General features: G+C 34.0%; 1 protein-coding gene across 1 annotated transcript in view; it reads right to left on the bottom strand.

Moving 5' to 3' along the window:
* LOC103277268 (cadherin-12-like) overlaps positions 1 to 13090 on the bottom strand; it is a 249856-nt gene extending 236766 nt beyond the window's left edge. Inside the window, exon 1 of the mRNA XM_008074669.2 lies at positions 12073 to 13090. The gene's annotated coding sequence lies outside the window, so the exon portion shown is untranslated. The remainder of the gene's footprint in view (positions 1 to 12072) is intronic.
* Between the last annotated feature and the right edge of the window lie 14461 nt (positions 13091 to 27551).

Genomic DNA, 27551 nt, shown 5'->3' with positions numbered 1-27551 from the left:
GATATCTACATAGTCCAGAAGGTGGATGTAATGTTTAAAATGCATTAAACAGATTTCAGTAGTTATAGCTATGGCAAATGTTTTGAGCTAATCTAATAGTTACTATATTTTTGTGTTTTTTGACATTTCGTGAAGATAACATGGAGAAGCAAAATATTTTTTTAGAATGGCAGGAATAACTGCCCAAGTGGAAGGAAGAAGTGTTAGCTTATGACTAAGTGACTGTTCTTTAATTCAGAGAAGAATATTAACTATTTTTTTTACAAAGGACTTGTGCACATAATAAGTGTTTGTCACTGGAAATATAGGAGTGAATGAGACAAGTAGGGTGCCTGCCATCAAAGAGTTTGGAGTTTGGCATTATTCAGTGATGTAATGAGTATGTGACTGGCACAAAAGGGATATGGAACACTATGGAAACTGATAGGAGAAACATTAGAACTGGACTACTAGGAGGCACAAGCACACATATAAAATGCATCTTGAGTTATGAAGGTCAAGAGATCTAGCTAAGCAAAATGTTAACCTACTATGACAGACAGCAACCATGAATTCTCAGTAATAGGAACCAAATTATAGTGAACATGACTGAGTCAGAGACTGCTGGAGGTTAGGCAAAAGTAGACAGTATGCAACATTCAAACCTCACATAGAAATGGGAACAGCACTATTCACTATGGTAAAGATATAGAATCAACCTGAGTCTACCAATAGATTATTAGATTAAAAAAACATGTTGTATATGTATAGTGGAATACTATTTAGCCATCAAAAGGATAAAATGTCTTTTGCAGTAACATTTATAAAACTAGAGGCCATAACTCAGAAACAGAAAGACAAATACTTCATGTACTCAATTATAAGTAGAAGCTAAATGAGGTATACAAATGAACATTGAGTGGGGAATGATAGATACTGAAGACTCGAAAGGGAGAGGATGAAGAATGACAATTTACTTCTAGGATACAACGTACACTATTTGGGTGCTGAATACCCTGGAAGGCCAGGCTTTAACATATGCAATATATCTATGTAGTAAAACTACACCTGTACCCCTCAAATTTATGCAAACAAAAAACCTGCCAAATGAAGGTTTTATTTATATCCTAAAAAGGAGAGAAATCATAAAAGTTTAACGTGAGAGTTATATGGTAAGTTTATATTTAAGAGATCAATTTTTCCATAGTATGTATCATTATTTTGTGGAGAAAAGGAGTAAAGTGACCGTAAAGCAAGTGACATATGAAGACAACATGACCTGTGAGGAGGCAAGGATGAAAAGTCATGTGAGAGAAAGTTAGAAGGCAAGAGTATTGAAAGACCGGATGGTGATGGGATCTGTGGGATGTGAAAAGTTGGAAGGTACAGACAATGACTGGATGTCCAACTTGACGCACTGGGTGGATTATAGAGTCATTTTGCTGAGATACTAAAGAGGGAGAAGAGGCACAAAAGGTTTTGGGGCAAGATTGAAGAATGCATCGATCCCTTCTTCCCTCTCTGTGTTTCTTTGACCCTCTCTCCCTTCCTCCATTGTCTTTCTTTCCCTCCTTTAACAAATTGGTACTAGCTATATGACAGACATTGATCTGGGTGATGAGGCTGCAGCAATGAGCAAAGCAAGGTTTCTAACTTCACAGAGCTTATGATCCCATTAACGTGAGAGTTATATGGCAAGTCTATATTTAGGAGATCAATTAATCAAGTGTGAGATGAATGGTTCAGAGAAACAGATGAGGGGTATGATATTTTAGGTAGAGTTGTAAGAGAAACCTTCAGTAAAAAAAGTGACATCACCTATTAATTTCAGCTAAGATTAACAACAACTCTGCACAAAAGGGGCCGAGATTTTGCCAAAGTTAACATCTAGTATTCTATCTCTGAATAAATTCATTCATCTAATCATGCAACATAGAGCCCCTGAAAATCACATGTGGCTATATACTTAGACAAATTCATGCTCATTCAACTTTATTTGGTTCAAAGTTCTATACCTGAACTTTCATATATTCTTGCCACAGCATTTTAAATTTCTTACTCTATCTCCCTCAACCTTCAAAACATTATCCTCCTATAAATGTCAATGGCATTAAAATTAATTAGTTAACTTTGAGTTTGGTTATCCTGCAAGAGTAGAGACATAAAGTTGGGCTCTTCTGTGAGGTCACAGTCAAGATGTGGGAGGGTGTGAACACTTCTTCATGTCAATACAATGGCCATCTGTGATCTATACTTTTCTTAAACTTTAAAACGTAAATAAATTCATTCAGCTAATCTTGCAATACAGAGCCTCTGAAGGTCACATATAGCTATATAGTTGGCCAAATTCATGACCATTCAACTTTATTTGGTTAAAGGTTCTATACCTAAACTCATATTTTCTTGGCACAGCATTTTAAGTGTCTTATTCTATCGCTCTTCAATCTCTCCAAAAACTTTTTTTCTACTCTAGTATGTATTTTTATTTATTTTTAATTTTCATGTGCCTCTTTTTTGTTGAAATTCTTTAATTAACATAGAATATTTGTACTTATGTATGGAGCATAGTGTGCTGTTCCTATACAATGCTATAATAATCAAATTGGGGTAATTAGCATATTCATCACCTTACAACTCTATCATTTATTTGTGGTGAGAACATGCAAAATCCTTTCTTGACTACTTTGAAATACACAATGTATTAACTATGATCACCTAATTGTGCAATAGAACACTAGAACATATTTCTCCTGTCTAACCGTAACTGTACACAGTGACCAATCACTCCCTGTGTCTTGTTTTCCCTCCCTTCTCCAGCCTCTGGTAACCACTATTTTATTCTCTACTTTTATGGTATCAACCTTTTTAGATTCCAGAATGAGATCATGTGGTTTTTGTCTTTCCATGCCTGGCTTATTTTACCAATATGATGTCTTCTATTCAAGTTGCTATAAATGACAGGATTCACTCTGCTTTATGGTTGAATAGTATTCTATTGTGTGAATACACCACATTTTCTTTATCCACTCTTCTGTTGATGGACACTTAGCTTAATTCCATATCTTAGCTATCATGAATAACGTTGCAATAAGTGTGATAGTGCAGACATTTATTTGACGTACTAAGTGTAGTTCCTTTGGATAAATACTCAACAGTGACATTTTGGGGTCATAAGGTAGCTCTGTTTTTATTTCTTTGAGAAACTTTCATTCTGTTGTCTATAATGGCAACACCAATTTACATTTTCGCTAAAGCATATTAGTTCCTCTTTCTCCATATCCTTGCCTGCATTTGTTATTCTTTGTCTTTTTGTTAATAGTCATTTTAGCTGGGGTGAGGTGATATCTCATTGAAATTTTATTTGCGTTTCCCTGATGATTAGTGACGTCGAGCATTTTGCATATACCTATTGGCCCTTTGTATGTCTCTTTTTGAGAAATGTCTATTCAGATCTTTGTATAAGACGTACAATGTACAGATTAAAAAACAAAAAAATAGACAAATGTGATTAAAATGAAAATGAAAGCCTTTTTCATAGCAAAGAAAATGATCAACAGAGTGAAGAGACAACCTACAGAATAGAAGAATATATTTGTAAATTATGCATCTGACAAAGGGTTAATATCCAGAAATGCAAACAACTCAATAGCAACAAAATGTTATCTTATTTATGTGTTTTTTTTAAAGCTGATAGCATGTTTTTCCATTTGAAGTAGTAAAAAATAAAACGCAAGATTCAAAACAGATCACTAATATATCTTCCTTTCTCATTCTCTAAGTGGTTTAATGAGTTCCCATTGTTACTGTGATCAAGTCCCTTACATAGGTATGCATGAAGTTGCTTCTTTTTACACATACACAACCCCATCTTCATGTTACACCAAACTAATGTGGTGCTGAAGGATGTCAGAAACTCTCATATCATATCTCTGTGCTTTTGCACACAGTTGCGACTTCCATTAGGAGCAAATAATTCCCTTTCTTCTGTCTAAATTCAAGCTATCCTTCAAGAAAATTTATGACTCAAGAAAATTTTCTTCTTAGAAACATTCCTTGGCCCTTCTAGTTAAGTCAGCAGCTACCCTCTGTGCATTACAACTCTCTGTACATACCTTTCATGATTGCACAGCACAAATAGTGTAACTGGTCTTTCTCCTGTCTATCCCTCCCTTACCATCAGGCTGAGAACATTATGCACAGAAAGGAGGTCTTGTCAACATGTGTCTCTAACACCTAGCATAGTGCCTGACACTTAAAAGTTATGCAATAATGACTGAATAAATTAAATGGATGAATGTAAATTGGAAATGTACTGAAATCTTAAGCATTCAGGTTTGATTATGTGACTGTTAAAACATTACAAAGTAAAAGCAAAGCAAACCTATCATTATTTAGTATTTGTCTCCATCCTAACAGACAGACATATAAGTTAGTTTAAAATATCCATATTTTCTTTATTCAGCACATAGTCTCTGAGGATGAGCTTCATGATAGAAACTATTTTAGGTACTGGGTTGTAGCTTTGAAGAAAATAAACAGTAATCCGGCCTTCTTGAAGCTTACTTTCTAAAAATTAATGGGAAGTGGGTAGACAAATAATAATCAAATGAATTTAAAAATCTATGATTAATAAGATGTTAAAAATTCTAGAAGAACATAATAGGGAATATTAATAGAACATTATGCAAGCAGATTTGCAATTTTTAAAATAAATGGCAATATAAATTATACATTTGTGTTTATATTTATGAAATGTATTTCCCTTTGTGGTTTTTAGATTTTAGCAACAACAAAGAAATGTGGCAATTGGGATAAGAAAGAGAGAAAAGGTTAAATAGATTAGAGAGATAAAATCAATATCTTTGTGATTTAGTTTTGGGAGAGAAGAAAAAAGTTGAACTGACAAATAACACAGCCTTAGAACTACATTCCTAGAGTGAAGAGGACTTAGATGTCACCTGAAAGGTCAGAAGTTTTTATGTTTAAACTTTGGTATGGAGTCATCCTGAATAGTTCTAAATCTATAACTTTCTGGATATTAGGAAGGGGACTTGGAGAAGCAAAAGGTACTCTTTTCTCCCTTAATTGAAAATAATTTAATAGTTTGCATTTGAAATATCCAATTGTCCTATGTCTTGAGTGGTTAAGTTGAAATCATAATAGATTAAAATAAAATTATCTCTATATCCTGTATCTATATTTTATTTATTTATCATTTTGATCTGGCTCAGAATTTCCCATCACCTTTCTGAGACTGGTATAGCCTCGTGAGAATATTGAGTAACTTCTGGTCTAGATGAGATAGACAGTAGGTCATATCATGTGGTAGTTCCTTAAATTTGCCCATGTGTGCAACCTTGGGGCAGATTCAGGAGTGGCGGTAGGGTGAGAGCAGCATTTCTTATCACCAGTAGCATCAGCATCTCTGGGAGGCTGTTAGAAATGCAGAATCTTGAACCATACTCCAAAACCACGAAACAAGATTCCCAGATCATTTGCAGGCTCGTTTTTATTGTATTTATTTATTTTTAAAGACACATTTATTCAGCATCATGATCTATTATATTTAGCAATCAACAGCATGGGTGCAAAAAAAAAAAATCGCCTTAAAACCCTTTGTTAAAATGCTTTACACTTTCCACAAAACAGAAACAAAAATAACCTGTTATACAATTAGTCACAAACACGGTCCTCAAGTGTTTTGGCCATACACAGGAGTATTGTGTAAATATGCCATCTTTGTAGCAGATAGGCCCTGCCACGACTGTGTTTCGCTGGATTTGCAAATCTGTTGTAACCTGTAGCTTGACTGTCACTTCTCTGGCTATTCTCTCCTGCTAAGCTTTGTTACCTGGCAGTAATGAAAATCTTCGGCCATTTCCAGCCATAGCTACTGCCTGCTATGGAACCATGTGGATAACTGGAACCATCACAGTTATCTTGGTTTTGTGGTTTGGCTACATATTGGCCTCCACCACCATTGGAGCCAGAGCTTTTGCCTCCAAAGTTTTGCCCCTTCATGGGTTCAAAATTTGAGACATAATTGCCAAAATCACTGTAACTTCCACCACCTCCAAAATTACTTCCATCATTACCAAATCCATTTCAGTCATCCCCACTGCCATCACCACCATGACTGCCTCCATAGTCACCATTGGAATTTCCCCCACGATCAAAGTTATCATTCCCATTGATACCACCACCATGACAACTACTGAAGTTTTCAGAAACAGTTTGATCTTATTGGCTGGATAAAGCCATCTCTTGGGTTTCCTTATTTCACAGTTGTGACCATTCACACTATGGTATTCTGAATAAAAATTTCATCGGTTTTAAACTTTGGGAGTTGCTGATCTACAGTACCAGTCCTCAACCGTGGCTGCATAACAGAATTTCAAAGAAATCTTAAAAATCCAAATGATTGGACCCCAGTCCTATATATATGTTTTTAAAAATCATAATTTAATTTTATCAGAATTACCTGTGAATGTCTCAAAACTACGGTTTCTGGGTTTTTCTGAGACCCATTAAATTAGTACTCATTAAATTTCTGGAGAAAGGAGATCCAGAAATCTGCTGCTTTAAGTCACATAGCAGTTGATTCCTATATATACCAAAATACAAAAATGTGTGACTTAGCAAATGAAAAACAATAGATTTCACTCTAAAAATATTTTTCTATATGTTTATATATCTATATATAAAATCAGTATATATATATATGTATACACATATACATACACACACATACACACACATATGAGTGTGTGTGTGACTGCTATATATATATATATACACACACACACACACACCACGCACACACACACATACACAAACATACTCACACATATGGCTGAGATAATTATAGATATAGATATAAAGATACAGAGATAGATATATAAATAGACATAGTTAGATACATGACCAGTATATATATATGGCTGTTTGCATGCTATAAAGCCAGATCTGAATAGTGTATGTGTGCAATGAGCATATGTGTATATGCAGGTGTGTGCATGTGTGTGTGTGTGTGTGTGTGTGTGTGTGTGTATACATATATGTATACATACACATTTGTAATAGATAACTCCCTCGAAATTTATAATGAGATTTAAATACCGTGATTATACATGTAGGAGTTGTGGGGTGAGAGGAAAGATTGCCATTAATCTCCTTGGAAATAGAAATTAGATAGTTATTATCAAGACATTTAAGAATATTCTACCACATGTTCATTATGCTGATAATAAAAAATTTCATACAAAATGAATGTTTCTCTCCTAAAAGAGAAGTCAGCAAACTTTTTTGTAAAAGATAAAATAGCAAATATTTTTGGCACTGCAGGCTCTACTATCTCTTTGTGTTCAACTATTCAGTTCTGGCTTGTAGCCTGCAAGCAGCCATTGACAATACAGGAATGAATAGCTATGGCTGCGTTCCAATAAAACTCTATTTACAAAAACAGATCATCGGCTATTTTTCTTACCCTTGTAAAACCAAATTGTATTGTTGACTAGCATTGGTCAAACGGAACTGGTTTTTAAAGACTTTTTCAATTCCTTTCAACATTTTAAAGAAAGAATCAAAGTAAAGGATTCAATTGTTATTTCAGTCCTCCATCAAAAATAGGAATGCTTCTCTAAACTGACTCCTAAATTACATTCATTCAAGAAGTATCCATTTGTTTGTTAAATTCAATAGGACAAAAAATATATATGTTCCTAAAATTCCAATGTACTGATACAAACAGTATCAAGAAATGGTTCCAGGAGCTTCTAGCAATATCCGAGTGTTTAATGTTGCTAAGTAAAGAGAATATCCCTGATTTTCTCTACTGGAGAAGTAAGGTGAGGGTCTAATGATACAACCTCCTGTTTTTAATAACAGCTATCATTTTATAAACACCTGAGTAATTGTAGGTATATCAGTTATTTCCTTTATTTCTTACAACACTGCTCTGAGATAGGTACTATGATTACTTCCAATTTAAAGGAAATAAAAACAAAGTGTAAACACCTTAACTCACTTACCACAGCCACAGAGCTAGTAAGTGCCCTCAGTTGGATTTGAATCCAGGAAGTTGAAATCAGAACATGTACTTTAAACCATTACACATTACTGCCTCATCCACTGTCTACCAGGACTGTGATTATATAAGTTGTTGAGTCAATTACAGTTTTTTTTTCCTTTCTAAGAAAAATTGATGTTATCAATTTGAATTTAAAGAGACTGAATCTTCAGAGAAAAACATAAAAAAGTTGTATTTTATATCTGGCCTACCACCCAGGATAACACAGCTCACTGCCTTTGCACAAGAGAGCACTTCTTTCTTCTTGTGCTTAGCCACGGAGTGAGTTAGAAAATTTGTCTCTTTTCATTGACCTAAGATAATTAACCTCTTTTATTTTCTTCCTATCAACCTCATGACTGCAACTTATTCATGATTTTTTCAGATTACCATCTCTCAGTTTCTCAATAACTGCTCCTGTCCACCAACTGCTGGTGACCCACATGGTATTTTGAGAATATGTTGGGCACAATGAATGATTATATTTAATAACTATGCAATTTAACTTTCAGTTACCATCTTAGCACATCCTTGAATATGACAGCTAATTATATTAAATTTTCCAGGTCATCCTTAATTTTATAACATCTCTTCCTTCTTGTCATAAGATTGGATCAATTTTAGTTGGAAAATATTGTCACAATATCAACATAATTAGCTACAGAAAATCTCTGTGTACATAGGGGACAGTGTATAAAGTCAGTAGACTAAATAAATTCCTGTGCATTTAAATTTGTTTTTTGTAAGTCTACTTCTGACATTCATTTCCAACTGCTAGCTTATCTATCTTGCCTAATATTGTGGATACATTTTTGCCATTAACATGAATTCCCCTTAACTTCCGTTTAATCTCTCTTCAGTACAAGTGGCACTGAATTTATATCTCCTCTTTTTATTTTACTTTATCCTTAGAGTGTGTCAACCTCTCTTGGAAGTATGTTTATATTACAAAGACTAAATTTCTGTGGTGATTATGCTCAGAATACAGTGTTTTATTCTGTCAATACTAATCAGAATAAGCTGGAAGCAAAGACATGTATACTGATCTCTTTCAAAACCTGTGAAAACAAAGTACATGCTGGATTCAAACACTGGTGTCTATGGAACTTACAAAATCATTTATTTTGTGTAAGCTGGGAGTTAACCTATTTTTGAAAGTAATATAATTATTGTGTATCATCCTAAAAATAGTCCTAGATATCATATCAAATATTGGATACAGTCACCATATAAACAGTGATAAGTATTGTACGAGTTTGAGCTTTCGTTGGGCATAGTGACTCATGTCTGTAAACCCGGAAGCTTAGGATTCTGAGGCAAGAGTACTGCTTGAGGCCAGGAGTTTGAGACCAGCCTCGGCAACATAAAAAAGACTCTGTCTCTAAAATAAGTACTAATAAAATATTAATTTTAAACACAGCCAGAGAGTTGAGTTTGAATTAGAGGTCCACTAGTGATAGTGCTCCCTTAGCGCAGTAACATACCCTCTCTCAGCTTCCATCACATCCTCTGGGACGTGAAGGTAAAGAACAAGCATGCTGTCATTCTGACTTAATGATTGTATAATCATGCCTGCAAAGTTTATAACTCAGATATTTGGTATTTAGGAAGCCTGTGAGGTGCATCAGATACTGTCTCTGTCCTTTTTCTTTTACATAACACATCACATATTAAAGACTAGGTAATGAATCTTGAAGAAATTTTTATAAAATTATGATTTTTTTCCTTAACATTTTAGACCACCTGCTCTAAGTTATGTTATCTTCTAAGATATTTTCTGATCTTTCAGAAGAGATAAGTTACCATTAAATTAATGAAAAATGTGATTCAATATAGAAACTAAAGGGATGATGGTGCCTCAGGATAACATAACACATGGACATAAAAACTAGGAAGTCATATTAAGGAAGTTGGTGCTATCTAAAATAAACAGCTAGTATTTCTCAATTGAACCAAAGACTTTTTCCATCTTCTTATCAATCTGTGTAATGAAAATCATGACAACTACAACACTAATGCACTTTTTACAAGTTTTAGATATAACTTTATGAATAATACTACATAACCATAAAGGACAAAATCAGCAAATTGGATGGAATTAGAGGCAATCATTCTTAGTAATTCATCACAGAAACAAAAAAGAGAATACCGCATGTTCTCACTCATAAGTGGGACCTAAACATTACAACAGTACAAGGAAGGGAATGGCAGTTGTGGGACACTGCCAGGGGAGGGAGCAAGGGATGGAGTGTGAGGGGTCACCTAATACCATAAAGTGTACCTTATCCTAAACAGGTGGAAGTGAGGATCAGTTGGAGGCTCAAACTTTACCTGTACATAGATTAGTTAGGAAGCTATTCCTGACTTATATCCCACATCTTTAAAATAAAATAAAGTACTAAAAAATTTAGGGAAAAAATGGAATTGTAATTGCCTTAAGTTTTAGGCAAACATATTTCATTACACACTGTACACACAATTTAATGGTCATATACTTGTCATGCACTTCAGTGATTAATACTCCCAATCAAAGTCATTGTGTTTGATGCCACCATCAGTTCTGAAGTTGGCACAAGGGATGATCTGCAATATAGAGATGTGTCAGCAAGATACAGTTTGTATATGGTTTCGTTTAATGTTGCCTATTTCTGTTTATTAAGTTTACCTAAGCCAAAGATCCAGTGACAGTCACTGTAGTCTACACTTCTCCTGGATATCTTTTAATCAATTGAAAATCTTCTCTCCAGAAACAAGAGATAAAAGTCTCAGTGCAACAAAGGTAAAAAACAAACACACATGTCTTTAGGTTTTGGGTAAAAACATAGAAACAACCAATATGTATATCTGTGCCTATGGGAATCCTGAAAATTTTATTCCCGTGGAAAAGGGAATAATCTCAAGCCCGAAGAGTTCTCTAGAGAATTTCAGAAGGATAGTCAATTAATAAAGTTGGCAGAAAAACTTTATAAAATGTTCCATCTCAAGATAGCCATAGAAGGAAGGTGGAGTCAGCATTTCAGGAAATATGAGTGCTCACTCCCAAAAGCACAGTCAAGATACCATTAAAAATTTTTACCCAAAAAGCACCAAGCAATTTATATTGTGCTTTAACATAAGAGACTAATGATCAAAATTCAATTTGTATAAGCATTATACAAATATGATGTGATAGCTTAAATATTTGTTTCATTATTTGAAAACCTTTTTATAGCTTAAGTCTTACATGATAACAAGGTGATTGCTGTTTTTCAACATTTGGAATGCTAATTATCACATATAACTATAGTGATAGAATTTATTATTCTAGATTACATAGAAGTTTACTATAATATGCAGATTTACATGTGCAAAGTAAGGTAGAAAAGAAAAAGTTTAGAAATTACGCCTAACTTTGAAAAAAAGTCGCTACCATTATCCCTCTGGATATTTTTAGCAAACTTAAGAGGAAAGTGTGTATAAAAAAAGTAAGATGAGCTGGTTTATTTAAATTATCTGGATAATTGCCCTAAACTATGTGTCAAATACAAGCACAACCTAAATTTACTATACTTTGATAATAAAAAAATGACCTCAAATATAAAAAGAAAACTATAAGTAAAGATTTTTAAAAATGTATATTCTTTTATTGAAGAATTCTCCTTTTAAAAAGAAGCATTTTACAAAGCAGGTAATTTTTCTTTTATATTATTCTATCTCATAAAAGAAATCCATCTCTCTTGAATAGAAACTATGAATTATATCAATGGCATATTAAATCATCCAGGTTCATTTTTCTTAACACTTGCATCAGAAACTACAACATTTAAATGTTAAGTTCTAAATGAACACTATTAAAATATTCAAGGATTTAGTCCTAAATCCTTAAACCAAAGGGAAGTTCAGGAATGTTGTTAAAGTGGAAAGCTGCACAAAATCTCGACTCTCATTTGCAAATTTTCTTTCCATCTAATTTAACTTTGAAGCTTTCAGACTCAGAGATTTTACCATATGACATCAACAAACCACTTCAATCAAAATCAATTTACCTTGGCACTGCACAGTCCTCTAAATAGATTACTAAAAAGGCAAAATGAGAAATTAACTCTCTTTTCATGTTCCCTTTTATTTTCTACTGGTGCAAGGCAGAATGATTATATTTCACAAGAAATTGCCCTGAAATATCATTACCCCAAACGCCTTTTTCTCTCCAGGACACTTGCTTATAAACTAAGCTTTTTTTCCTGACAACAACAGTCACTTGCTGCAGTGCAGAATGTCAGTTTAGTCAGTTAGAACTTTCAATGCAGAAATTCAGTGCGATGCAGTCGCCCAGATAAAGCAGCACTTACCTTAATTGAAATATTCTCTGTGAATGAGGTGAGACAATCAGCCAAATGAACCGTGAATGGGGTGGGGAGATCGAAGTTTTCAATCAACACCCTCCAAGTAACTGCATCCTGTGCTCTTGTCCCCTGTTTATGTGGAGCTCCTCACTGTCTAAGGGGAGAGAAAAACATCAGCTGAAATCCTCCGAGGTTCCCAGTGAGTAAATGAGGACTAAGCGATGTTTCTGAACGGGAGGTTCTCCGTAAGAGGGCTCCGTGTGAAGGCTCCCTAACTGCTGTGACAGACGCCTGTCCTGTCCCTGGGGCCAGGCGCTAATCATTGACCTGATTAGCAGGACCGCTCCCGGGGCGCAGGCACCACACGCGGAGGCTCGCAGGGTCTCCCGGGAATTGGAAAAGGCACCAAGGCCCCTTGGGAATCGTGCCTTTTCCAGTCTAATGGATGAACTACAACTATGACTATCATTTGCCAGGAGATGAGTCGCCGAGTTAGCCATCGCAGGACTTGAACAAATGTGCTTGCTTCTGCTGTTTTTCAAGGTGCATTCGTGTTAGATATCAGGTACAGTGAAACAGTTAATAGACACATATAGTTCATTTGTAAGACAAGTTTAAAGCTGAAAAATGTTTAAAGCGATGTGATCAAAGAGAGAGGGGCACTTGTCTTTGCCCCCAGTGGACTACATACTCCAACCTTTGTCAAAGTAAAATGAATTAAGAAGTTTCTTACAGCCCTACAGCGTGCAACTCTCTGAATTGATAAGGAGGAAGTATTCTTACTAAATAAGCATTTTTGGCAGTTTACTACTCAGACACATGCACTCAAACCAATGCATAAAAAACAGAGCACTGTTTGCATGGTTTTTCCAATAGTATTTTAAATTAGCATCAAGCTTGCAAAAATTTTGCATTGTTATCATTAACCTGAATAACATAGGAGAGTAGAACATCACACATATCTGAGTCATCTCTTCTATTATTGGATAAAATACTGATTTACCAAAACAAAAACAAGGATATGAGAAGATCCAAAAAGTCAAACAACTTTCTAAATGCCATCATGTGCATCGCTCACCCGTTCTTTCTGCCACTGACCACCTTCTCATCACGTCCACATCTCTCACATCTAAAGTTACTAGTTCCCTGAAGAGATCTAAGTCTCCAGAAAAGGTCACATAACTGAATGCCAAAGCCCCAACTGGTTAATTTTTGACAGCTCTCACTTTTGCAGGATAAAATTATGCAAATAACATAAAAAGAACAGATTAAAAAAGTCATTTGCATGTCTTGAGGGTGAGAAAATTCTCATTGCCAGAGAGAAAACTGACGAATGTCCTCTCACAATGATACTGTGTGATATGTTCAGAACTTCTGTTTTTTCAAGTAGGTCTCACTTGGGACATATGGCCTTCCCTTGGGGTGTGTGTCGTGTGTGTGTGTGTGTGTGTGTGTGTGTGTGTGTGTGTGTGTGTGTGTGTTTGTGAGAGAGAGAGAGAAGCTACATCTGCATTGAGATATTTACATGTATCTTAGAAAATCCCAAAATTTCAATAAGGGAATGCACCAAACAGGCATAATAGAGATTTTGTTTGCCTTATATATTCCCAGGTAATTTTTAAAGTATTTCATTAAAATACAAGCACTGTGATGAAATTTCTTGACCAAAACAATACCTCGGGATAACTGACTTGGTGTAAACAGGACAGATAGTTGTATTCCAGGTGAAAAGAGAGATACCCAGAGAGATGCCCCAAGAGGAAGTGGGGCTGCGGCCTCCCATGCAGAGGTCTCTTGCTCCCTCCGCTGGTGGAGGGTGAGAGCTGACGGTGAAGAAACCGAGGCAATCCACTTCAGGGAGAGGAAAGAATAATTTCTGCTGCTGTTAAGCAGGAAACCCATTATGCAATTATAGACTGGCATCAAAGTGTTCTTGTAGAAAAGAGCCTGCTTGAATCGAAATAAATGCACTTTGAGCATAAATTTTAAACATAAAATATAATTGTTAATTTCTTCTGAGAGCATCCTGACTAGTCTTTGACACAGAACTTGTAAATGACAATTGGATGGATTCCATGGTTCTGATGTGGCATGCTCTTAAAACACTCCAGTTCTCATATTAGTCAAAGTCCTATTCTGAGGAGCCTAACTTAAAATGTAACTTCTTCTTAACCTTTAAAGGCAGAGTTTATTTTTCTGAAACCTGCCAGCCAGCAATTCTTGTCACCAAGCAAAACAGATGTATACAAAACTGACGTTGTGTCATAGTGGATCCTTTCTACCTGGAGCCCTTGACTGCATGAGATAGTACTGAAGATATTCCTAAATAACCTTCCTGTCTATTCTCATAAAGACCAAGCATCTTTTCAAACTCTGAACAGTTTCTACACAGAGTGTAAGTGACCCTTCGGGAGTTGGTTAACTATGTTGGACCATTCATTGATTTTATGTGGAAGTACACACATGAGTAACAAAGTAAAATGATTGTGTGGGAATAGAGAGGGCATATAGTAGTCATGTGATAATAATAGATCCTGTCTATTAAATGCTTGCTGTGTGCCAGGTGATTGGCTATGCACCTCAACTGTAGCTATTATCCCTGAAATCCTTAGACCAATCCTGTTAAGCAGGCATTATTCTATTTTTTTAAAGTTTCATTAATTAAATTAAGGCCCTGAGAAGGTAAGTAAATTTACCAATGTCAAACAGCCAGTATAGAGAAATTTCAGATGAGGACTCAAGTCACTGTAACTGTAAAATTAATAAATATTTAGAAATTCCCAGATGTTAAAACCAATAAAAATACCTACTTCCAACAAAAAAAGGAAAATGGCCTAGATTTTATGACTTGTAAAAATGATTTTGCATCTTTAAAACATTTTATAACTGATAAAATATTGCACTGTAACAGTTATGCTATGGAAACATTATTCATATTATAGCACAAAATGAATTTCACCCAAAATAAACTATAGCCTAAAAAATAAACTCAGTCTGGAATTTTCTATATGATGCAATTTCATTTGTACAAATTGGTCAATTTCAAAAAAAAAAATTAAAAATCCCTTTGAAATTCATTTGTTCTTCCCCTCAAATATAGTTATTATTACTGTTTAAATCAATAAAAATGACTCATTTTAAGTATATGGCTATCTCAAGAATATTTTCTACAAATATTTTGGGCCAGTATTATGATTTTTGATATCCCAGTTCTCCAAGAGGCATCATGTAACAGCAAAGTTCAAACATACTCATGGAGCTAAAAGTTGATTTCTGGTCTGAAGCTCCCTTTACAAGTATTTTTTTAATCCACACAAATCCTACTGTTTCATGCAGTCTCTTGAAATTCTCAGACACATCCATAACCTTATAGAGAAGCGTTGTGTCTACAGTTTTTCAGTGTCTAATAAAAATTCCATCTAAAAAATGATGATAACGCAAATTAATGTGGCCATTACACTTTGCCATTAACTTCTCACCTATTATCTCATTTGATTCTTACGGGAATTTTGTGAGATAAGTTACCATAAGTATTTTTCTCATATTTTAATGATGAGTAAATGAGGAATTAAAAAGAGCAAGTGATTGTCCTTTGGTTTTTGATAGTGGAAAATGCAATGTCCTCCTTCTCAAACAAGTCTTATTGTTTTCCACTTTGTCTAATACATTTTTTCTGAGACATGTTGGAGAAAAAAAGCAAAAAACCTAAATGAACAATATAAACATAAGCCACTTTTTCTTCATTCATTCGTTTGTTCTAAACACTGTAAGCTGTGATTTTCATTTATTGAGAAAAAAATTAAAAACTCTGAACTGACAGAGAACTTGTATTGTATATATACAGAAATATCTTCCTTTAGATTTTTCAAAGACTTTTCCTGGTCTTGGCTATTATTATTTTAATTATTATTTAATTATTTAAATTTAGAATATATTAAGATAATTGTTCAAATATTGGTCTTGTGATTCTTACATGAATTTAATCATGCTTCTTAAAATAACTTTAGATTCAAATATTACCTTACAACTCTTTGTGGTGATTGATTTAATTATCAAGAGAGAAGAAATGTTAGATCATTAGTGTTAATTATTATAAATATGTAGAACTATAACTGTACATACATATCAAACCACCTAACTAATAACAAATTAATCTTTCACCCTTGAGCTAATGCTATCACACTATCACACACAGATGTTTGCTGAATGCTAATAGATTCTTGTACATACTTGTGCTTGGGTCAAAATAATGGAGGCTGAGTTGATAAATGTTTCAGTTTTTAAGATAAATTTTTTCACATTTTTGATGCCATCATCACTCATATATATTCATGATATTGACATATGATGAAATGTTTGACAAAAGAAAGCTAGACTAGACTAGATATCAGAAAATTTAGACTATAGTTAAACTTCTAGCACTAGCTGCTTTATAACCTTGAGCCATTTAAAAAAACTTCTGGCTAATAATTTCATTAGAAGATGTGAGAAAATTAAACTATATTATCTCAAAGATTTTAGTCAGTTATAAAATAAAATTATTCAACTAATAATTTGTTATATCCTTTGTCCTTGTTAAGAAATAATCAAGCAGTCAAGAAGCAAAGGTTGCATGTAAATACCCTTTTTCTGAGTCCAGACTGAGCAACATGGCCAGACCTTGTCTCTAAAATAAATGAAAAAATTAGCTGGGTGTGGTGATGCACACCTGTAGTTCCAGCTACTTGGAAGGCTGAGGTGGAAGGTCAAGGTTGCAGTGATCTTGAGTGTGCCACTGCACTCCAGCCTGGTCAACAAAGTGACTCAGAAAAAAAAGAAACAACAACCAACAAAAACCCTTTTTCCCCTTTCTTACTTTTCCATGCCCTTAACAATTGTTTAATACTGTGAATAACATAACAGCAAATAATTTTTTATTTCATATTTCAAGTAATTTAAAAATCAGCCAGCAGTTAATTGATTTGAAATTGCAAATGAAGTAGGTGAAAGATGTTTCTGAGGTCAACACCAATTCGTTAAATACTTTTAAATAATTATAATGAATTTCTTTAAATGAATATAGTTGTTTTATTGCAAATAGATTGCATGCTTAGTCATTTTCTTTATTGTTCTGGTCAGTAAAAAATGAAAGGTAATTTAATTAATATTAACTTAAAACTGGGGAGCATACTTAAAGAATGGACATATAATACAAATATATTTTGTTTTAAAACCACATTTCCTATGTAGTAGGCAATTATTAAAAAATAACACCAAAGCACAGTGCATAATTAACAGAAAAGAAATGGCTTTCAGTAGACATAATTGCTTGGCATTCTAGACCTTTGTTGTTAGCTCTGATTTATTCTACTTTGTATCTTTTATATATGACCATTAAGTGCAAGTAAAATGAAATAAATAATATGTAAAATTTAAAGAGTATTAAATTCATTTAATATTAAATTCACTTAAATTCACTAGAAGTTAGTGATGGTTAGAATTATACACATAAAATCTCAACTATACAAATTTTTAGAAATAACAAAATATGTCAATAAACAAATGTACATATAAAATAATATTATAGTAAATATTCAGAGTCCATGTATGAGTGAGAACATATGGTACTCAATTCATTTTTTTCTGTGATAGATCACTGAGAATTATATACTCTAAATCCATCCATGATCCTGCAAAGTCCATAATACTATAAGAAAGGTATTGGCAGCAGCAGGATACTGCTGGGGTAAGAGTGGGGACACAACATCAATAAGGGCACCTGATCTCAAACCAGGCGAAGTAGAGACCAAAGGGAGGCCCAAACTACCTGTACAATGACCACTTGTATACCTAATCCTGAAATGTATCTCACACCTTTAAAATAAAATATAATAAATTTTTAAAAAATGAATAGTATTACTTGGTAAAGAAAAATGGAAGCATGTTTATTTCCTTAATGAGTAGACATGTTTACCCTCTTTGAAGAGCCAGGAAGGGTGGGATAGAGTGGAATGTAGAAAGATCTGGAAGCACTAAGGTGAGAAACAGTATCAAATGAACTTGTTCACTAGAAATTCTTAGGATTATACAATCCTGATTGAATGATTGGTACTATTAATTTGAAACTATACAACTGTGTTTTTAATAATTCAAAAGTCATTTCTACCCCTCCATATCCATTAGGAAAGTTAAAATATAAAAGAAAAAAATTATCATACCAAGTGTTGACAATGATACGAAACACCTAGAATCCTCATACACTGTTCATGCACCTATAATATGATGCAGTCACTTTTAAAATTTCTATTTTTGTTGTTGTTATTGTTGTTGGTGTTAGTGTTAGACTTTGTTATTGCAACCTCCTTACATCCATTAACTCCGAGTCCATGCACTTGTTCAAATACCCATTGAGAAACTGGATTCTCAAATCATATGCCCATCTCCTATGTTCTTCAGATGCTTTATACACCAAGACAACTCATGCAATTATTGATCCAGGAAGAGAAACATAGAATGGAAGACTAGTGACTACTAAGTCGTTGGCATAGTGGCTTCTTCCTTCTCCTTCTCCTTCTCCTTCTTTTTCCTACTTCCTATTTCCCTTCTGCCCTTTATTTGTCTTTTTCACATGAGACAAAGGAAACCTGGACTTGTGGCAACGAAGAGTAGAGGTTGAGGTGACACTGCCTGCCTTTATGTGACTGATAAAATTCTCAGCTCAATTTCCTCATCTATAAAATGGGAATAATAGTAGCATTCGTGATAGAGGGTTGTGGCAGAAAGTAAATTAAATAACTCATATGAAAGCTTTACCTGGATTAAGGACTCTGTCTCCATAGGGTTTTATCCAGCCCTCCCCAGTGGACATCTCTGTATCTAATCAATTGGGACCCTCCTGAGTCCTTCCATGCATTTGAAAATAATGAAGACCCAGAAGAAGTTCAAGGATCCTTTTCACTTTGAAACCCAGAGTCATCATATTGGACCACAATACCAGCGGTGCTCACTCCATCAGGTACATATATTCTTGCCATCTTTGTGTGTTACTTTTGTCTTTTCCACAAATAATGCCAGAACCAAATGCCCAGACTCAGTACTTGTTCCAGCTATGATGAAATTTTAGTGTTTTTTTTTTTAAGTTAAATATATGCCTATTATGTAAGGTAGCCTTCTCACTCTGAGGCAGTCACTCCCTAAATAAATAAATAAACGAACAAATAAAATGTATTTCCAATAAAACACTTATACAGAAATCATTTTTATTCGTAATTGCCCCCAAACTTGAAAAAAACCCTAAATGTCTATCAACAAGTGAGTGAATAAGCTATGATACCTTCAGGCAACTGAATACGTTTTGTCAATTAAAAGTAACAAACTACTAGTAGTATCAAAAACTAAATCATAAGATGATTATGCTGATGTAAAAAGGCCAGAAACAAATTCTTTTTTTTTTTTTTTTTTTGAAAGTGAGAACCAGGATTTATTGAAAGGGCAGAAAAGCTCCCACAGTGCGAGGAGACCTGAAGGATTGCAAATTGTTAACTAGTATGCAATTTTATTTATGTACAATTCAAAAATATGGAAATTAATCTGTAATGATAGAAAACAGAGAAGTGGTTGGAGGTGAATGAGGTTGAAATAAGGAATGGCAAAAGTCACAAGAAACCTTCTGGGATCATGGAAATATTCGGTATCTTGATTACTGTGGTTTCATAGGTATGTATTCTGTCAAAACCCATCTAATTTGTACTTTAAATATGTGCAGTTTGTTGTATATAAATTATATCTCAATGAAGTTTCAAAGAATCCCATTTCTCAATTTCTTCTTTAATAAACCATTACCATAACCAAATTGTTTATGGCATATTATATTCATCACAATCAACAATGACATTAGCTTTATTTCCTGTTTTCTAAAAGAAACCATGTTGAAGATGGAATAAAGTAATCATCTTTATATTTCTAACAGTTTCTTAAATTGCATAGAGCATTCCACATTCAATCACATTTTAAGACAACTTTAAACTTAATGTCCTAGTACCTATCCAGATAATAGTTCAGTAAAATTTTATATAGGGAAATAAAGTGCCATCCCATTTCAAACAATGACCGATGTGACATGCTTAATTGCTTTTTGACACACATATATCATTGTCCATTTGTTCCTAACTTCTCTGTGATGTATATTAAAATATTACTCTAGCATGTCTTCAGCATTTATGCCATAGCCGGTGACACTATATCACAGAAAAATAATTGGGCTTTCTCAAGCTCTAACTGTATTTGACAGGCATTACGACGAAAATACTTTATATAGCACCATAAACCTTATATTGTTACAGAAGGGTTAGGAAAGGATCTCCCTCTTACTCTTATTTACTTATTTACTAAATTGAACTTTTTCTCTGGGTTTCATGGTGACTGTATTAACTTCTAAGGACCATGTTTTATTCTCCTATCAGTTACCCTGACTGTAATACCCGGTTTCCTCTCATGTCAACTAGCTCTTTCTTGCTCTCAGCAAAAGTCAATAATCTGCTGCCACGACATAAAGAATAGGTTTCTTTTATCTGCCTTGCTGACTCTATTCTTCTTATTAAAATAATTTAAACTCTCCACAGTAATTCAGGGTTCTGATGTATCCTAGTCTATTGGTGAATAACACCTGAAATAACACATTTACTGCTCATTGTACCTAAGTTTTTGTTATAATGGCAAACTAGTGGTACAAATAGCAGGAATTTTGGTAGTTCACTGCCTGGGATTGAAAAAAATCCCAAAACAACAAATAGCAATTGTGAGTCCTTGGTCTCATTGCGTAAGCCACATCGATGTCAGTTTCCTCAGATAGAAAAAAAAGTTTAAAAAATAGTATGAAGTGAGTTAAAGCATATGCAGAAGTAAGATTACATGAGTGAGTAGATAGGCACCACTAAGTAGGTAACTGTCACATGTGAGGGCTCTATAAATATCAACTACAAATTATTTGTTAAAAGAAGTAATATATATACTTAGGTATATCCCCCACCAGCTAAAATTTTGTTTCTAATTGTAATGAGTGTGTCCAGTTGGATGTAGGCTGAATGTATGTCACACTGTTGTTTATATCATGAATCCCAAGAACGATTTTTTATTGAAATGTAAAAGAAATTTTACCGTTAAATTTTTAGCAACAATGTTAAAAAATAGAATAACATGGTGCTGATGGACATAAAAATCACTATATCCCAGGGAACCAAATTTGTCTATGTAGCAAAATTATATATAGGCATTGGGTGAATCTACAGATATTATTGAGAAAACACTGTGCAATGTATCATTTTTTATAATTATACATTAATGTATTATATATTAACATATAATTGTGGCTTGATATAAATATATAAATTTCTTAAATAAATGTATCCATTAACATGTTTTAGAAATATATTTTTGACATGGAAAGGTCTTCACATTGTTTTTATTTAAAAAGTAGAATACAATACAACATAAGTCTGCTTATTTATTTATGCTCTCAACACAAGCTCAAACAAATATATATATATTTGAGTTGTAGTCTCACTCTGTCGCCCAGACTGGAGTGCAGTGACCGGGAGCGGCCTCGATCTGCTGGGCTCCGGTGATCCTTCCGCCTCAGCCTTCCAAGTAGCTGGAATTACAGGCATGCGCTACTACGCCCGGCTGATTTTTTTTTTTTATTTATTGTAGAGATGAGGTCTCGCTGCCCAGGCGGGTCTCGAACCCGCAGGCTCAGGCAATCCACTCACCTCAGTCTCCCAAAGGCACGGGATTACAGGCTGAGCCACCGAGTCCAGCTAACAAATATATTTTTTAAAGAAAAGTTTTGAATCATGAGAAACTAAATTTTTTTCTTGATTGGCATTAAAGTTTTGGTAGGTTGACTTGCCATTCCTTGTTTGTAAGAAGTGTAAACTTGAGAAAATGATAAAAGTTATCATACTTATTTTATCTGATTTTCTCCCAATGCTTTTCTGTTTCTTATGTGTGTTTATATATGCAAAGGAAGAAGAGCTACAATTCAGAGAACTACATCAATTTTAATTTTAAATGATTTAAATTAAAGAGACACCTGACTTCTTTCAGAATGGATATTGATTCTTCCACAGATGAGTTTCAAATGTCGCTGGTGATTGCATCAACTGAAATAGTTCTGTACCACCACCTTATTGTTGACAAGAGGTATGAGCTGTATTTTCTTTCTCACTCTAGCCCTTCCTGTCAAAGGTGAATAAAACTCAAGAAAACTGGTTCTAGTTTCACAGACAAGCAGAACAGCTACTGTATATGGGTATAGTTTCTAAGAAGACGCCTTAGCCAATAAATAAATACATATCCCACTATTGGGCAAAATCCTTCCCATGTTTTGTGTAATCTGCTTTTCACTGTTGGATGCATTTAGAAGTGTCTTTGTATTGGAAGGATGGAATCTGATTTCAAGTTGGGCTTTGGAGTAGAATTAGACAAAGGAGTTGCTTTCTTTTGCTTAGTTTTTAATCTTTTAATTCCATCTTTTTATTACAAAATTTCTAGCAAATACAAAAAGTAGAGAAAACAGTACTAATAGACAACCATGTTCTTATCTTCAAGTTTCATTATTTAGCTATTCTTGACCCATCTTACTTTCTCTATATTCTCTCATTTGTTCACTCACCTTTCCTTGGATATTTTGAAGCAAATCTTAGAAATTATGTTATTCTAACTGTAAATGTTTCAGTACTGTGTAAATGATAATAATAAGGACTGATTTGTTGTTGTTGTTATTGTTGTTGTCGTTTTGAAACATTCACAATTTCATTATCACATGTGCCTTTTTTTATTTTGATTCTAAGTGACTAAGGCTTATGGGTCTTCCCTGAGAATTTAGCCTAGTAGAATCCTACTAGATTATTCACTTGAGCTGCTTTTATGCCCCCACTGGTAATACAAAGTTTTTATATAATTTTATTGCAGACTTCACAAAGAGGTTAGTGGGCCAACAACATCTTAGACTAGTTTTCACAGTCAATGGCCCCACCACTCAACATACCCTATTTATGGTAGCTAAAAACAACATATAAAGGTATAGTATTTAGCATAAATCTTAATAATTGGCATGCCACTCAGTTGATCAAAAAATCTTCAATAGTCCCCAGTTGCATATTGGATAAAAATGTAAATTTCTGGTATATAATTCAAAATTATCCTTGATGTGCCTGTAAAACGATTTCCTACCATTCCAAAGACAAAAACCCATCTCTTAAATTGTTATCAGAATATAATTTTTCTATGTTTCAGATTTTATTCTTGAGGCTTGCCTGGCTTCTTCCCAAACTTCAACATACATGCTTAAGTTAAGAGCTATACTATTTGAGGGCATACACAGTGACTAATGCAAGTACTGGATACAAAATAGATACCCAGTAAATATTTGCTGTACAAATGGTATGATGCCCTGTTGACAAAAGCATTGACTTTCTGTGAATGACAGGTGTTTACCTGCTCCTATCACTTTACTATTCTGTTTAGAAGCTGCACAGTAAAACATTTGGGGAATTAGATTTCCAGATGCTTCTGCTCTGCTTAGGAATATGAAAAGCTCTCACAATTTGCCACACCAGAGCTATTTTCATTTAGCAAAGTTCTCTCAAAGGGGATACAAAGCAAGGACCATTTATCTTTATTACATAGTATTATTTTTCTTATCTGAAGATCAAGAATTAGGTTCTTGATTTCCAGCACAGAAAACATTAGTTATTTGAGGTGCCTTTTATGTTGTCATATTTTATAATGACAAGCCAACTTTGCAATGTAATTGAATGTTTTTTAATCTCACTGAGTTTGTGCTCTTCTTCACTTAAAAAATCAGTTATTTTTCATTTCATAAAATTGTCATTTAAGTTCTTTGCTCATTTTAAACTTGGTGCTATGGATATAAAAAATCAGTATCATATATTATTAATAAACATTTCTTTTAAAAAATTAATATTTTATAATTTATATATTTATTCATAATTAAAGCTTACAATTTATTATATTAATGACAGAGGACAAATATACTTTCAGTTGGTTATAGGATGATAGAGTGTGGTAAAACTGAGTTGCTATACTCTGCTTTTACTAGATTTAATTAAGAAAAAATTCAGATAATTATGAAACTAAGCAAAACGAGGTAGCAACAATTTAAATACATAAAGATTCTAGTAAGAATAATAAGAGTAACCCTTTTATAATTAATTTGAAATAATTTTACTTATTTCATAATTATTGCTGTACAAACTTTATGGCTTCTCTTCAATACTTAATATTTAATAGGAAGATTTTTATGGTGAACTTTGCTTTTAGAGTGACCAACTTGAGGGAAAAACTTAGACTTTTCTGAATTGAAATTTGACATACCATTAAGTGGACATCTTTGCTAAATGATCACTATGGGACTGCCCTCAGGATCATCTACACAATTCAGTCTATTTTAGAAGGGTTAGGAAGCTAGACAGACAAGTCAGTTCACAGTAACAAATGTGTTACAATTCTGATATGTTAGGTGTAAATATTTAGTGCTCAGCAGGTCAGCAGCTTGGTAGCAAGCAAAGGTGACTCAAGGACACAAATGAGACAAGAAGCTGGCTGAAGTTGTGAGTGTCCCTTAAATTGTCCTATAATGAGAGGTGGCATAATCTGGGTATACACAAGGCATCATGAAAACCAGGTTTGGGGGAGTCTAAAGCAAATATTTGTGTTTTTCTTAGTTTAAAAGTGTGAGCCTTATATGGGATTTTTGCTGGTTTGGTTTTCAGATAAAGCAAGCCTGTGAATGGAGCTGTACCATTAAGTTGTGGGACTTGATTTTTGCCCTGGGTAAGATTTTATGCTTAGATTTTACATTAGGCCGCTCTACTATTGCTGTTATGCAAACAAGTGATATTTGTGACATATACACAGGAAAAGAGCGGTTCTTAAAATAGGAAGGCTGTTCTAATCTATTTAGTGAAGCAGAGGAGAATTGTCTCACCTAGGCACTATATGCAATTGCTTCTCCATATCCCAGGACTATTGGGGAGCAGATTAAGTCAGAAGAAGACTTTTAGTTACTGTAGGAGAGGACTATGAAAAGCTGTTATTCCCATGAAAGCTGGCCAGAGAGAGAATATTCTAGGAATAAAAATCGTGGTGCCCAAAGAGTAGAACAAGGTCAAAGTTGGGTATTTTCCCAACAATTGAACCCAAAAGGTCAATCTTACAAGGAAGATCTCAGAAAAAAAACCAAAACAAAACACAAATAATCTTTAGAAAATGTTTCACTGTCACTGGGCAGTGGTGGCAGAGTTCCAGAAAAGAAGCAGGTAAGAAATGTCTGGGGACACAGGGACCCTGCCAACAGCTCAGTTCTTGCACACAAGTGGGTTATTGTAAGTTTACTAAGTACAATAACCTTAATGAGGGTAACTTTCCCAAAATCAACCATGTTAGGAACTGGTCTATCTTTCATCGAAACCCAACAATTCTGCCAGAGCCTGCTGTTTAAAGATTCATTTTACTCTTCTCTGTATGTTTCAAAGAGATTTCATACATATTATTTCCTTTAAAAATAGATAATATCTAAAGTGAGTAAAATAATGCTATTATGTTTTATATTTTACAGATGAAGAAATAGAGGCTAATACAAATTATGTTATGAGCTAACATAAAGTAAATCATCCTGCCTGGGGTAACTTGGATGATAATTTTTAAAGCAATAAACTATAAGCCAGTTCCTCTGACACACCATTGTCCTATGTTCTCTCAACATAGAGACTGACAAGCTTCTTTCCTAAAAGACTAGTTAGTAAATGTTTTAGAATTTGAGGCAAAAAGGCAAAATTGAGGATATTATCTAGGCACTTATATAATCATTTAAATATAACTATTAAAAAATGTAACATAGCCAGGCTCGGTGTCTCAGCCTGTAACCTCGCGCTTTGGGAGGCTGAGATGAGTGAATTGCCTGAGCCCGAGGGTTCGAGACCCACCTGGGCAACTTGGCGAGACCTCATCTCTACAATAAGTAAAAAAAAAATTAGCCGGGCATGGTAGCGCGTGCCTGTAGTTCCAGCTACTTGGAAGGCTGAAGTGGAAGGATCGCCGGAGCCCAGCAGGTCAAGGCTGCAGTGGCTGGTAGCGCCCACTGCACTCCAATCTGGGTGACAGAGTAAAACTCCAACTCAAAAAAAACAAAACAAAACAAAAACAGTAACATCTTTGTTTGTGGGTCATATAGAAATAGGCCAAAGGTCAGATTTGACCTATGAGCCACAGTTGATCCATCCTGGATTATAACAATCCTGACTTAAATCAGTTATTTGTAATATCAATTTTATCTTAATAGTGATAAATTAGATAGTGTATCTCTTTTACTCATTAGAGTTGTGTTTTGTGTAGAAGAAACTTATATGATTTTGATTTAAACATAATAAATATAAAATAACATAGCTTGTTTCCAAAATTGTATTTCTATACTTTATTTACATTAATATTCTGATTTCAGATGAGCTTGTCAAATTTTTCCAAGAAGTATGATTTGCATTGAAATTAACTTATATTTAAATAATTTTTCACTATAGTTAAAATTTATAAATCAAACTAATGCCATACCATTTCCAAAAATAGACCAAGTTCATTTAGATACCTGAAATATTTACCATAACAATTTGGTTGCACACTCTGTGATGTTCCCAGACAATGATGACTTTGTGAAAATTTTAGTTACATTTTCTTAGAATGATTTAGAAAGTTTATAAACATACATGAACATGACTCAATAACATGTTTTTCCTTAGAAAGAATTTAACTTAAACATTTAAACTTTGGAAAAATATTTTTACTCAAACATAACTAAATGGGACATAAGTAGTTTTGTCTTCCCAGTTTTTCAGACCTTTATACTGATGTTGAATAAATAATGAATTAAAGATGGTGACAACAATTATTGGTAATACAACTGAAATGACATTAAGAATCACTAAAAAGGATTGTCGTTTTGCCATGAGCTTTCAATATTTTTAATCTTCTAATTTTTAAAGACAATGCCACTGCTTTGGTTTATTGATGAAGTGATTTTGTAGATAAATGGATAACCTTTTCTTTCCTCTCTTATTTGCAATCTTAGAAATTACCTAGGGAAAAGAAAGTGCCAATTTGTCATGCTATCGTATGATATATGAATTACA

The sequence above is a fragment of the Carlito syrichta genome, unplaced genomic scaffold (genome assembly GCF_000164805.1).
Source record: "Carlito syrichta isolate Samal-C Ts95f unplaced genomic scaffold, Tarsius_syrichta-2.0.1 Scaffold316825, whole genome shotgun sequence".
Lineage (NCBI taxonomy): Eukaryota > Metazoa > Chordata > Mammalia > Primates > Tarsiidae > Carlito > Carlito syrichta.
The sequence above is the reverse complement of the archived record's forward strand: the minus strand, read 5'-3'. Positions and strand labels throughout refer to the sequence as shown.